We start from the raw sequence: 16,240 nt of genomic DNA, 5'->3' as shown, positions 1-16,240 counted from the left end.
TCATCCATGGGCGATAATATCAAAGTCATCTTGTGCTTCCAACTTGGGGAATACCTTCCCCATGCCATGACCCTTTCACTATTCCAATAAGTACTCATGCCTCTTCTACCTTGGCAAGAAGATTCAGGAGAGCTTGAGTAGGCATCAGCCTTTGTGATCTTCAAAAGAAGAAACATAAACATCTTTGTGTAATCCCTTGGGCCTCCCATTTGTTGGAGTCAATCTGGATCCTCCATAGCCGTCTTGTAGTTATTGCACGACATGAAATTCTCATTCAGCTACAAATGATTTCTCAGCCATTATTCACATATTTACCTGCATATTTCTATAATTGTATTTATATATCTATAAAATCTATTTTAATGACTGTTGTTAAATACGGGTTTGGATATTAAAAATCAAATCGAAAATGTACAAAATAAGGAGATTTGCCCTACTGAAGGAACAAGGGTTCATTTTGCGCCATTCATTGTCATCGACCTCTAGGCAGGTTCACTGCTCTGAGAGCATTTCTCTCTCTCTCTCTCTCGATCTTACAAGATTTCATCTAGCTCAAGTCTTCCCACATGGTATCAAAGCTTTCATTAGTTGTTATCTTTCTTTTCTCTCTAATGAATGAGTATAGGTCTCCTTGATTTGGCAATCTCAATGGCGCTATCTGTACTAAGGTACTTGAGGGCAAGCTCATGTATAGATCCATAACCCTCACTGAAATTATCGGGTGTGTTCCTACATAGAGCCTTAAGCCCTAAGGACAACCGATCCAAACCGATGATCCACCTATTATTGATTAAAAATATATTTCTTATTTTTGCATAGTAGGTGTTTTATTTGTTGCCTCTTCTGATGATGTCTGATTTTCCTATCCTATCTTCAATTTTATTCATTTCATCCATTATGTATGCAAAAAGTATCTTCAAACTGCCAAAGATCCCTGAAGTATACATACGAAAAGGCGTCAATCTACTTGAGTGGGCTGATTATGTAAAGATGATCATGTTGGGACGGCGCAAACGTCGACAGCTAACTGAGTTACCTACAACTGAGTCAAACCCATTAAAGGATGGAGGCTGATGCTTTTGTTGAAGGATGGTTATCAGACACTGTTGACGCAATTATAGGGTGTCACCACTTAAGACTACCACATGTCAAAGATGTGTGGAGTATAGGCCATAAAATGCACTACAAGCGTAATGACAAATCTCATCTTGCATATTTGACTATGAAGACAATGAGTTTGACCCAAGGTGATATGAGTGTGTTTGATTATGCATCCACTCTAGAATCTATTTGGAATGAATTGGACTATTACAGTCCTGTAAATAACCTGAATTAAGAGGAGCAGGCACATGTATTCGAAGATAAAATTTATAAATGTATTGTGTGGCTTAACTGGTAGTTTAACCCTTTGAAGACCTAAATATTGAACAAAGAGAGCACACCCACCTTCAGCGATGCTATTTAGATGGCACGAAAGGAGGAGAATTGCCTCAAATCTCTGAGTGGTCCTTAACCCACATTGGACACCACTTCCTTTTGCTTCAAAGTAGTTGGTAAAAACCTTCTCAAATTCATAATCTGACCGAGATAGACTCTGAAAATCAACTTAATAGCAATCCCAAGGCCAAAATATGGTGTTCATATTGCCACAAACCCATACATGTTTGAGGAACTTGCTAGAAATTATACGATAAACCTCCATAGATACAAAGGAAAGCTTTCTTTGGCCAAGCTCGTGAAGGGTCTGCGTGGAACCTTGCCTCCATGCATGGTTCACCCTAAGTCTCACTTGTGAGCGAGGTCCCCTTGAGTTAGGGGCTCACAAATGCACCATTAGTATCTGGACCACCTTCAACTCCTTCAGCTGAGGACGTGGAAAAGCTATATGATGAATTTGATCATCTATGCCAATGGCTATCAGCCACCTCCATTGCTACATCGTTAGAACCTTCCTTAGGTAATTCTACTATCCCAATTCCCAAAACATCATCTAGCACTATCAAACCACAAGGTGATCAACGGTCTCTCCCTTGGGACTTGTTGATCACCCCCCATCTCAAAGACAACCTAATACAACATTCATTAGGTTTAACCCTAGTTGGATTAATCATGGTGTGTGGACCCTAGACTCGTGGCCCATAGACCATATGATTCCTTACAAGTATGTATTTACCCATTACACGTCCTTCACTCATAATAAAGATGTTCTTACAGCCAATGGGAACTTGATTGCCATAGCTGATGTGGGTACCATCTTTATTTTTGAGATTGGGTGATTTATTCATGTTCTTCATGTTCCACAATTATAGATTAACCTCATCTCCCTCAATCGTCTAATAAAGCCAATTACCCATGACCTATTAATCACTAAAATGGATTGTCTTGTTTTGGATAAGATGACATGCTGGCAGATTGGGCATCTTGCTGAAGAATGACATGGACTGCACCTTCTAGTGCAGTGTCAGGCCCTAGAAAAGTTACATGGCATACAAAAGGCTCTCCACACGAATACACCCAATGCCTAGAGGGCACTTTTACTATGCTTCAACTTTTATTTCCTCAGTTGTCTTGTGTACTAAAACATTTGAATTTTATTTATGACGTTTTCCAAAAGGCTAAACATACCTGAGCTAGTTATCTGTCAAAGGCTAATCATGCTCTCACACCCTTTATGCTCATACATAGTGATCTATGGGGTCCCTCCCATAAGACAACATGTTGGGGGGAGCTCTTGTGTATTTCTTTTATTGATGATTGTTCACAAATGACTTGGGTGTTTATTTGTTTATTCATAAGGCAGAATCTATGATGATCATCATCGCTTTCTTCAAGATGATTAAATTGACATTCAATCATGGGATTCAAATTTTAGAACATGCTGTGCTAAAGATTATGTGAATAATATGCAACTCTTTGTGGATTAGGGGGTCATCGAAGAACCGACACCTACTTGTGCTTAAATGGGCATTAATGATTCATTATCAAATCATTGATATGTTTTGGGAAGTGCCTTGCGCATCAATAATCATCAATAATGTTTTGGGATGTGCTGGAATGTCTCGCTTCATTCATTCATCAATAAAAAATCCTCCCTCTCAAAGTCTTCAACTGCGTGGCATATGTCCAACACTATACAAAAACTTACCCTCGTGCTTGGCAATGCGTCTTCCTATGTTATTCAACTACCCAAAAGAGTTATAAATATTATAACCCTATTTATAGGAAATATTACATTACTAGAGATGTCACATTTAATGAAACGAAATGCTATAATGAACCCCTTGTCCCATCAAATGACTAATCTAACTTTACAAGTGCACCCCATTCAGAACACGAGCAACCAGAGTATGTAGACCATTTAGTCATTGAGGGGAGTCTCATTCAACTGGGGTAGAAGAACCTACATCAGACACATCATAAGAACCTACATCACGCACATGATATGGCAAAGTGTATCAGCGGCAAAAGAGAACTTAAACAGAACCAAGACAATATTCTCTTATTAACAAAATTGTCAGTTCAGTAAGGGGATCATCATACCCACTTCAACATTACGTCTTTTCATAGAATTCCTATCCAAAGCTATCATTGCAGTATCATGTATTCCAATCCAAAGTTATATTGATACCAATCTCCACAAAAATGACAAAGGCCTTAATGGATGTGATTTGGAAGTTGTCATGGACACCGAAATTCAGGCTTCGACAAAAAATAAAATTTATAATCTTGTTCCCCTTCCCAAGAATAGCATGAATTAATAATCATTTCAATGAAAATAAGCACAAAAATGCATGAGATTATTATTAAAAAATAGCATGATATTTATGATTATCAAGGTAATGTTGCCATGGAGCCAAGTATGAATAAATGCTTACTGGCTTCCCGAGCTTCAAAGCTAGGAGATGTCTCAAGCACCAGATCATCCACCAAATGCTTGCTTACCAGGCACATTTTGACTGTCAGAAACCACATACTAGAGTCACTTGTATAGTTTGGTGTTAGTGTAGCATGCTTATCAGGCACTAAAGGGAATAGATATAGGATCTTATGAGAGACCACTTGTCCATCAATAAGAGAACCAATAGACACACCAACATCAAAAGTGACATTGGTCGTAACTTCCATAGTTTCCATGTGGTCGTCACCAATGTCTAGTAGGCATACAATGAAAGAAAATGTGACTAATCTATCAATAAAATCAAGTTAAATAGCTCATTCTACATTTATTTATCAAAATTGAATAAAAATAAATTTTATTTTGAAAGAATATAAAATATTTTTATGATATATATTTTCCTGAATTTATTAAAAAATTAAGAGAAACTAATGTGAAGAGGAATGGAAATTTGGTATAAATTTTGATTTGATTTATAATAATACAAATAGTGAGATAAAAAAAAGAAATTTATGTTGAATCCTACTTCATAAAATATACATTGAATTACTAACTTAAGTTAATGTGAGAAATTTTCATATTTAAATTATAATAACTCCCTCATTAAATTTATGAAGAAAATGTTAAAAAAGGTCAAACTTAACATGCCCACATAGTATGTGGGAAGTAGGGAACGGCAATCATCATCCGTCACGTCACACGTCACAGTGACGGAAACGTGACGGATGACGTGATGGTGGCGATGAAAGAATTCAGGGGTAGTGATGGTGACAGTGACACATGACCAGGTTTACATGACGGTGATGTGACAGTGACAGGGTGCCATGGACGTGTGACGTGACGAAATGTTCGTCACGACCGACGACCGTGATGTTTATTTAATACATTTTAATAATGAAGTTAGTGACTGAAAATTATGAATAAAATGAATTTAATAAATTAATATATTGATTGAAAAATTAAGGAATTAGTGTTTTTTGTTTTAATCTATTGAGATAATCAAATTATTGACGTAAAATTGTGAATATAATTAATTTAATAATTAATTTCTTGATGGAAAAATTAAATATTTGGGGAGGTTTTCTTGAAAACAATTTAATAATTATTATATTGAACATGAGATTATGAATATAATAATTAATTTTGTGACGGAAAAATTAAGACTTATATTTATTTTTTAAAATTCTATTTAGTAATTAATTTTATGACAGAAAATGTGTATAAATAATTTATTAATTAATTTATTGACAGAGAAATTAAGGATTACAACCAGGGATTAAAAAAGTAGCATATCTTTACCCTCTTTTGGATGAAATTTCTGCAATTTTTATGGGACTGGAAAGTTTTAGAATTTTTATCTTAGGAACGCGCCGGGCCACGAGGGGCTGAAAGTGTTATGACTGGCCGGCCATTGCCCCCAATATCAGACAAAATTTAATGCTTCGAGAACGTAATCATGTTCATGTCCGCCTAAATTAGCCCACATGGGATTCCCCCAAATATCAGACAAAAATAATGCTTCTGGAACATGATCATGTTCATGTGCGTTCACAAGCATTCATTCTAGAGAGAAATTCATGACATAATATAACAAAAAACATTCTCAGAGAGATAATTAGAGGAAAATTGTTGCAATGAAGTACAGAGAGACCTCGAGGCCAGCTGCGTAGAATGTCTCACGTGCCATCTGTTCCATCTGAGACATCATGCAGACGTGGTAGACGTCAATGTCTAATACTCTATTATTTGTATAAAGATGGTTAACATTACTTTCTCAAACTACATTAAGTGTACATTATTCATATAAGCATGATTAACATCATTTCCTAAGAGTGTCATTCACATAGAAATGGTTAACACCATTTTCTAAGGGTATGTCATTCATATAAACATCGTCAACATCATTTTTAAATAGTAACGATGCACAAAAGTTGGCATGGCAACACAGATAATATAAGAACTTAGGTTCAACAGATAAAGATGATTTGATCTCTAAAACAATGTCAAAAAGTGGATTAAGGAAGATCGAGAAGAGACAATGAGGATTCTGGCCATTAGTGGTGGAGTAAAAGGCGTAAACTGCCAGGTAAGCATCATGAATGACTAATAAACAATTTTTGAAGCTTCATAATGTAAAAAAAAATCAAGTTTCTCCATGGAAACTCTCTAGAAATAGCTACCAGATAAGTAAGCAGCTACTCTACAGTTTGTATATAGTTTTGAAGAAGTGGTAAAAAGGAATGGAAGGTGAATGTAACAACAATTGAAGACTACAAAAAAAAACAGAGTTTGCATTGTCAGACCCTGATAATGAGATTGGATTCCATTGTTAGCCATGAGATGAACAAAAAAGAAGAAAATACTTGACATCACGATATCAAGTTCATACAAGCAATGCAGAGGAGAAGCAAAGTGATATGGCGCACATGAATGATGAGTCATCCATTGGCAAGAAAGAGCAAATTTCACTCATAACTCTGAGGCCAAATCATTCTATAGGAAAGCGTGTAAGAAGTTTAGTTTTTAGAAAATAAAACATGCTTTAATTGCAGGGATCATGGTTAGTTTTTCTCATAATACCCTGAATTGACAAGGGGCATAAGAAGAAAATCAAAGTGTAAAGGAAATACGACTCTCCAATATATTAAAATTCAAATTGAATACATGGATAAAACCATTAAGACCATAAAAAGTAAGGAACATGAATCATCAAAAAGTAGAGAAGAATAATACAAGAATAAAGATGTTGATCTTTGTTAGACCGCATACATCATCTTCAAATGACTAACTATGAATAATCTTTTATTTGATGTGATGGATGGGGATGATCATATATAGATGATGTTTAAAAAATAATGCATTTTCCAAGAAAAAATGTAAGATTGTAAAGAATAAAAAAATGTACAGTATTCAATCAGTACTAATAAAATAAGAAAAGTACATAATAAGAAAATATTTGGCTAAAGGGATAACTTTTGGGATGCCTATCTCTAATGTAGCGAGTAGCAACAACAACTTGTACCTTAAAATTAATGAAATATAGCTTGAAACTATTATACTACTAAAGGGTAAGGAAAAAATTAGAATCAAAATTAAGTTTCCTTAGCTGGATGAAGAACAAAAAGAACTTGGGGCTTTACATATTATGGAGACAACTGAGAAATAAGACACTAGGGAGAAGTTAGGGAGCTATCATGTAAGCTCAAATATCGTTAAAATGATGTGGGCTTCTTAAAGATATTACTTCATTTAGGAGGGGTTAGAATATGGATGATCCATTGGCCAAGTGGAAGCAAACGAAACAAAAAGTGGTTTATTGAAAGCTTGTGAGGAAATAAATAAATCTCAAAGTGGGTTATCTTTAGGAACAAGATTTTACGTAGAAATTAAGAATTCACATCTTTTTAGGACTCATGGACCAAATATAAAAAATGATACTATCCATGTTTGGTATGCCAGAGCAAGATATACTAGATATAGACAACCATGTCGAGGTGAAATAATTCATTGAATGAGAACTATACTGTCGCACACACAAGGATGTGTATATGGGACTCACCAAGCCTTGATGCATTACACTCATAGACAAGAGGTTAAATCATCGTCTAAAGTAAATTATCAATCTACTCTTGATGAAGAGTTTAATGTTAAATATCCAGATATTGAAATATTAACTAAAAAATTGATTTTTTAAAGAAAATGAATATCAATATTCTGATTGAGAACTCAAGGAGGGTTGCGAGTTAGTTTAGTTCTAAAAAAAAAGGTACCTGCGCTCGGATCAGGACAAAAGACATCGATCAGGCTAGAAGAATGGAAGAGACAATTTTCCCTACGGCGATCGCCGTAGCTGCGAAAAAATTGTCCAATAAAATTACCTTAGAAGATTGGAGTGATAGAAGTAAATTAAAAGTAATGACTTACACTAGTCTTCGTCGTGAGAAAAGTCATTTGCACTATCTCCATCACACAGCAGAGCAATCTCGGCATGTAACCAACACTTGACTGTGACCGTATAGTTCTCATTTGATGAATTATTTCACCTCGATGCTTTAAGTAGTAAGGCGTGCCCGCTTGAAAGTGACGACTGCATGTCCTGCGAAGAATAAACGTTCTGTTGGGGCATTGGTTGCACATACTGAGAGAAACTCTTGTGCAAGGGTAGAAAGCCGCGGGTACGTTCGTGCGCCTATGTGTGCCCACCATCCTAGTGCTATCTTTGTATCCTTCCTCTTTGTTGATTGTAGATACGTCTCCAATTCCTCAGCTGGAGATGGTACTTGTCTTTCCTTCTCCTTAGCTGGTGCTACGCCATCGATGAATTCTGTGATCCAGTCATCATCTTCGGGGTCGTCACCAATTATGTCTCGGCCACCATGTAGGGGCATAACTCGGCGGACAAATGCCAATGCATCTTAATGCCACTAAGATCGAGTGATGCTCCCTTGTTGAAAGGGTCAAGAATTGCTGATGTTGTCGTTGCACGATTCTTCGAAATCATCTTCTCATATTTCAACATCTTACACTTCATGCTCTCACAAGCTCTACGGATGGATGCAATTTGAGCAGCGTTCATCTTTCTTCACGATGTGAATATTGTAGACATATCAAACATGAGCAAGATTGTATCAATATCTCGCATCATCGCCTTGAAGATGCGAATGACTTCTACGACTCTCACTAGCTTCGAGCCACTAACATAGTTTTTCATCCTGTAAAATGGTCCTAGAATGTCGTGGAAGTCGCCCAACATTTCCCACTCTTCACGTGAGAGTCTCATGTCCTTATCTGTTACCGACAAGATTTTTAAAGCCATAAAATCTATGAGTTCTCGCATCTCCAATGCGGCATGCAACATGTCATGCATACTGTTCCACCGCGTTGGGAAGTCTAATGGGATTTGGTTGTGATTCTTCTACATGTCTTTGCACGTCTTTATGTAATGTTATTGTCATTATGTCGATGCTTAGATGCTTGTCACTAAATGCCTGAGAGGGGCAACCACATCCCTCGGGACAAGGCTACTATCATGAATGACCATTTCTGCATGATTTGTCGCAGCCTCCCGCATGGCGTCCAAATCATCTATATCAGCGTCGTAATCAGGATTATATGATGTGTTTGCTGCGCAGCTGTCTGCAGTCCTAGGAGGAGGTGTGTTCACCGATACACGTAATGATTTCAATGCAGCCATGACGATGATGTTCAACACGTGGGCAGCACAAAGGACATGTCGGTCCTCTATGAAATGGTCATTCACCGGCTTGAGTTCCTTTGCGAGCAGTGCTATCATCCGCCTGTTACTTGACGCATTATCCGTAGTGATAGATCCAACCTGCATGCTCAAAAGGTTAGTTTTGCAATAAGGTAGTTGATAAGCCTAAAAATGATGTGTAATTACGTCGTTGTTTTAGGGTTTTAGACTTATGCAATAAAATTTATAATAACCCTTAATCACTAAATAATATTTATAGAGGAAGCAAGGGGTCGAACCACAAAGAGGCACTAAGCAATAATTTTTGTCCAATGTCAATCAATTAATTCAAGAATGAATTAATTTTGCATTTAATAGACCTTAATTATGTTTATAATTAATCAAAATTAAGTAGAAACTTAATTTTGATTTAAATATTTTCGATTAAGACACTCAAGATTGGATAATTTTAATTGTAAGATCAAATCAATTCGGATTATCAATTTCCCAATCAAAATAATTTTTATAAGTCAATTTCTATATATTTAAAATTGGGGATTGATAAGCACAAAAGGGGGTTTCAAAATTAAATTTGAAGATGGACGATTTTTTAATGAAATTTTGAGATTTAGGTATTTTAGATGCTTAATTGAATTTCTAAACAATCAATTATGAAATCTAGAGAGAGAAAGTAGGAGATTTATCCTAGAGAGAGAAAGTAAAAGAATTTGGGGAAAAGGTAAAATTCAACCTTAATCTGAAGATCTAAAATTGCAGAAATGTTCCAAATCAATGTAGAACTAAAGATTAAAAATCAGATCTCGAATCAAAATAAAAATGCTGTGCTAATTTTATTTCAAAACAACTTCAAGGGCATGTGCATTTCGCCCATCCCTTGGGGTTTTAGAATCGTTCAAGAAGAAGTTCAAAAATCAAATTAGAAACTTACAATTTTTAATGATGAACCAAGATCTGTCAACTTCCAAAGCAACTCCTTTGTCCTTCCTGGCCAAATCCTCGGGGAGAGCTTCAAAAAGTGAGTTTCACCTTTATCCCAACCTCTATTTAAATATCTAACCTTCTGGATTGTAGAGGGGGAAAAGACAAACATGCCCTCAAAATTTCAGCTCAATCAGACGTCTAGATCTTCAGATATCATTGTTTTACTGAGGATTAATCCAGGTCGTTGGATCTCTTTTATTTCTCTTAAAAAATGGCAATTTTCTATTAGCTGGTAGTTTTTTTACTCATTTTCCCCATCTTTGGATCGTGCGCTGCCACATTTTTGCGTGCTTCAAAAGGCCGCAATCATTGTTCTGTTATGCTGCATTTGAATGGATAAAAAAGCGCCACGTCGCCCTGTATTTAAAAAACACAGAAAAAACAAACTACTTTTCATTAGCATTTACTACATGCGCTTTTTGACTGCCGCGTACATTTAATGCACGCGGCATATCGATTGCGCGTGCAAAAAAAAGATTCTTTTCTTTAATTGCACGTGTGTCGGTAGCAATGTGCATTAAATGCACACGGCTATCGATTCCTCGTACATAAAGTGCAATGAATATTCTTCTTCATAAATGCACGCGGAGATCGATTCTCCGCGTGCATTTACTGCACAAAAAGGGAAAAAAGACAATCCATACCTTTTTACTTTTTCTCGCCAACCGCACCGCATTACTTCTTTCTAGCTAATGATTGCTCATTATGGCATCGCGCATTGCGATGCCATAATGAGCTAATAACGCTCTGTTTTCTTTTTTTTATTTTTTATTTTTTTGTTGTTTTCATTGCGTCCACTTATTTGCCCGAATTTTCGGGCGAATGACGTGGACGCCTCTGAATTTAATATATAAAATCACATTTAAATATTAAATAAATTTAAAAATATCAGTTCTTTTAATTATAAATTCATTTCTTGGCTAAATAATGGTCAGAAAATTATAAAAAAATATATAGAAAAATTCCAGAAAAATAGGAAAACCCTTACCAACCTCTGGTCAAGTATTTAATGCCCTGAAAAAAATATTTATTCAATGCAATGAGGTTAAATACCATGTAAAAATACTAACAATTTAGATATAAAAATAAAATCAAAGTGTATATCATTTATCTCCATTTATATATGATAACATGTAAATATGGCCATTGAAACACATAAATATAATGTAATATTCATGAGTTAAACATTATAATTTTTCAAGTTATCAGTAGTATGAACCAAAAATGAAGCCATAAGGGATGTCGCCAACCTTCGTCTTCAACCCAAAGTTTTCTAATGCTTGGAGCACTATTGTGCTCATGTTCTCACCATCGTGCTTCCACGCTAGCTTGCGTACAGCAAGTACACATTCGCATAAGTCCCAACTGTTGTTCACCCAATGAACCGTGATGCCGAGAAGACTGCACGAATTCTCAGCAGTCCACGCATCCACCATTAGTGAAACCTTGTGGACATTTTCCAATAACTCTATGAGCCTCCCTTCATGGTCCTGTATAGCTTACGCGTCGTAGCATTTATTGCCTTCAAACCTGGCGGCTCAACTTTCGTCTCTACAGCGTACTTCCACATAGACGTGGTAGCTATGTTCCGTTGGTGCGAATTGGAGCGAATTGCACGAATTGTTCAGAGTTTCGAACAGAAGACTGTTGAAAACAAACAGAACTTTGCACGGACGGCTGTGTGGTTCGCATTGTGCGAATTGTGCAAATTTTTTTAAGGGTTTTTTTTTTAAAAAATTATTGTTGTTCTCTTTCTCAGAGTCTCGCTCCCACGGTGGCCTTCACAACATCCGCCATGACCTTCGCAGAGCCGACCATCTCCAACGGTGCGGTTGATACTCGGCACCAACATCTCAACCCAGCCCATCACTCACCTTCACAATCAACACCCATCGGCGTCAGCGCAAGTCACAGCAATCGGCCCACGCCCCCCATCTTATTCTTTCGAGAGAAGATGAACCCCGTTCTCGATCCCATGACGGGAGATCCAAGCGTAGATCAAGGAAACGAGACACTGGTTCATCTTCTTCGCAACTTTTCAGAAGGAATTTTCTCCCTCATGGCCTAGATCTTAATCAGCTGCGCTATTCTCTCTCAGAGAACGTTCCTCGCCTCGAGCAAGCTTTCAGAAACTCCGCCCGCGAAATCCTTCTCTGCGCTCGGCATGGCAGCCCTCTTAGGCGTCTCGTCACCATCTTGGTCAGTTCTACTCTTGCATTAACATCGACCCATTTGAATGCCCGTCATCTGTTCGAATGATTGAATGGAGAACTCTTTAGACTAGACGACGCCAGTTCTACTGATTGTTGGGAAGGATTTTTGTTGTATAAAATAGTCGTTCCGTCTTTCTAGTGAGGAATGTTGTTAAAGATTGTGAGTTTCGTCAACTTGATTGTTATTTTGAGCTGTTTTTTCTCGCATTCACATCAACCCATTTTAATGTCGGTCATCTGTTCGAAAGATAGATTTCTGTCTTTGTCGATTGAATGTAAAACTCTTTAAATTAGTCAATGCCTGTTCTACCGAATGTTGGGGTCGATTTTTGCTGTTTCAAAACTGCCGTTCCGTCTTTCTAGTGACGAAGTTAGTTGAAGATTATGTTTTCCGTCAACTTGTGTTTATTTTGTGCTGTTTTTTCCTCTCATTAACATCGACCCATTTGAATGCCGGTCATCTATTCGAAAGATTGCTTTCTGTCTTTGTCGATTGGATGGAGAACTCTTTAAACTAGTCAATGTCTGTTCCAGGGATTGTTGAGGATGATTTTTGTTGTTTCAAAACTGTCGTTCCTTCTTTCTAATGAGGAAGATTGTTAAAGATTGCGATTTTCCTTGACTTGCGTTTATTTAGAGCTGTTTTTTCTCTCATTTACATCGACCCATTTGCATGCGTGTTTCATCTGTTCAAAAGATTGCTTTCTTTCTTTGTTGGTTGAATGGAAAACTCTTTAAACTAGTCAATGCATGTTCTATTGATTGTAGGGGAGGATTTTTGTTGTTTCAAAACTGCCGTTATGTCTTTCTAGTGAGGAAGATGGATAAAGATTTAGATTTTCATCGACTTGTGTTTATTTTGAGCTGTTTTTTCTCTCATTAACATCGACACATTTGAATGCGAGTCATCTATTCAAAAGATTGCTTTCTCTCTTTGGCGAATGGATGGAGAACTCTTTAAACTAGTCAATTCCTGTTCTAGAAATTTGGGGGGGGGTTTGTTGTTTCAAAACTGTCGTTCCGTCTTTCTACTGAGGAAGATGTTAGAGGCTGCCGATGTAGAAGAAGAACTTTGAAAGGGAGAAACAACAATCCAACACAAAAGAACAGACACAAGTTCAGTCATCCATTCATGGGGTTTTTCTTTGAAAGAGTTCATGGGTTTCATTTTCTCCCGTCATCTGCAAAAGTTTGCCATTGTCACCATTCGGTCATCAGTCCCATTCTATTATTCATCCATATCAAATAAATAACAGATGAGATGACATATTGCAATATCGAAACAGAGAGATAGCGAGAAAGAGAAATGTAGAGAGAGGGAGGGAGAGATTGAGAGAGAAAGAGTAAGAGATGAGAGGATAAAGAAGGGAGAGAGAGAGAGAGAGCAAGAGAGAGAAAGTTATACTGAGAGACACACGGAAGAAGTTGGTTCTAGAAATGACCTGATAATGCCAATTTTTCTAAAAATGAGCAGGAGTGCTGGTCATCAAGCTGAGGGCGCTACTCATGATTCAACCATCGCCAAAAGAGCATACTCGGCCAGGAGGTGGAAAGCTAGTTCTGCAGCTGAAAATACCTAGCCAGAAATCTGACTGGAATTTTGAAGGTTTGGGTGAGAAGAGGGACTTCAATTTTGAAGAGAGTTATTTTCCTTACAAAAATGTGTCATACTCTTCAAAAATATACATGGTGTACCACAGGTTTTGCATTTGGTGGATTAAAATACATATATACTCAAGGATATGTGTCCACACAGTGTTTAATTTTTCTTCAAAAATTAAATTTCCCGCCATGAGGAGAGATTGTGGCCTTTGAAGAAAAATTACTGATGAGAAAAATTGCAGAATGTCTCTTTCTCTCTCTTTAAATCTGTGATTTGCTCTTCCTCTCTCTCTCTATCTATTTCTTCAATTGTCTATCTCTTATTCTCTGTTTCTCTCTCTCTCCAGTTCCCCAATTATCTCTATAAGATTCTCTTCATCTAATTCTCTATTTCCCCCACTTTCTCATTTTTTCTTTCTACCTCTCTGTGATTCTCTCTTCCTCTCTCACTCATAATCTACCTCTCATTCTTTCATTCTCTCTCTCTAATTCTTTCTTTCTCTCTCTACCATTCTCTGTTATTCTCTCTATCTCTGATTCTCTCGTTCGCTCTCTCTCTAATTATCTGATTCTCTCTTTTCCTCGCTTTCTCCTCTCTACTTTTCTCCCATTCCCTAACTCTGTCTCTAGTTTTCTCGCGGTCCCTAATTCCATCTTTCTCTCTCCCTAATTATCTCTTCCTCCCTTTCTATCATTCTCTGGTCTTCTCTTTTTCTATCTCCGATTCTCTCTCTCCTTCTAATTCTTTGATTCTCTCTCTCTCTCTCTTATTCTCCCTTACTCTCTATCTATCAAATTCTCCCTTTCTCTATCTTTAATCCGCCCTTTCTCTTCGTCCCTCTATCTCCCTATCCCTTTCCTTCTCCAATTCTATGTCCCACACTCTCACCATCACTCTCATTCCCTCTGTCTTCCTCTCTCTCACTCACCCTCATGCTCTCCCTCGTCTTCTCTCTTTCACTCACTCTCTCCCTCTCCCTCTCCTTCTCTCTTGCTCTCTCTCTGACAAAACTAGGAACCCTAACATTTGATTTCAAAAACGACATCTTGAATTCATTACGGTTTGGATACATCCATCATACCTTGTTTCTTAGGTATGAAAACTAAAAAAAGTTACATTATTATTGAAGAAATACCTAAATATATTATTATTGAAATCTAATCGTTCCACCCTCTAACCAAATCCTATAAAAATATGGAAGTACATTCCGTTTCATGTAAGTCATTTTAATTATATTAATTCTCAAAAGTCTATTAAATTAATTAATTCCTTTCCTTTAAAACCGAATGAATTCAGTTATGTCACCCAATGAAATGAAATGAATTACCAAAATGAATTCAGCACAATCCCCTCTTCTGATTAAATTGCCAAATGAATTCATTAAAATAATCCAAAATTTGTTCTTAAATCTTAGTGACAACAATGACATAAACCCCTCACATATCAGGTACCATTACAATATAAATGCCATTATCACTAGATTCAATGACTGTTAGATTTGTACTGATAGAATTATACTGAATATGGTGTTTTGTGACTTGCGAGTTGTGAATTAGTATAACGTCATAATAAATTAGATTATTCTTAGTATAATATATTTTCGTAGATGCATAACAATTTTTTGCAATTTAGTGCATTTTATTCAATTTCCGAACAATTATGTTCTTTTTGTGCGAATTTGTTCGGTTGTGCGAATTTGTTCATTTGTGCGAATTTTGTTCGTTTTGTGCGAATTTGTTCGTTTGTGCGAATTTGTTCGTTTTGTGTGAATTTGTTCGTTTGTGCGAATTTTTTTGGTTGTGTGAATTTTGTTCAGCTATGCGAATTTTGTTCGGTTGTTCAAATTTGTTTGTTTGTGCAAATTGTTCGAACATCTATTCAAATTTTCACACTTAAAAAGAACAGCACACCGAACAGCCCCTTGTGCAGTTCGTTTGTGCAAATTTTTTGTTCATTTTAAACGAACAGAACATAACGACCATGTCTACTTCCACAAAATCTTGAACCCCGCGTTGTCCACAATGGCACATGGGGAGTCCGTGAGGCAAACAAACTGTGCTATGATCTCCTTTGTCTTCTTTAACGTCTTCGTGACAACACTACCTTGCCCATATGCCTCAGCTATTGTCCATTGATTGGAATTAGTGCCCTTCAGCTTGTTGTATACTCTGCCATGTTTGAACTCTAAGTGCCTCCAGAATATGTTTGTCAACCCGTCTTTTCGTCGCTTCAACCTATTCCGTAGTGGGTCATATTTTTGGTTGTGACATAATAGGCACGCTCGTATGCCTGACCCAACCTCCATGAAATATCGCAATGTTTCAGCCTTCCCT

The sequence above is a fragment of the Wolffia australiana genome, chromosome 13 (genome assembly GCF_029677425.1).
Source record: "Wolffia australiana isolate 7733 chromosome 13, ASM2967742v1".
In the NCBI taxonomy this organism is placed as follows: Eukaryota; Viridiplantae; Streptophyta; class Magnoliopsida; order Alismatales; family Araceae; genus Wolffia; species Wolffia australiana.
The sequence above is the reverse complement of the archived record's forward strand: the minus strand, read 5'-3'. Positions refer to the sequence as shown.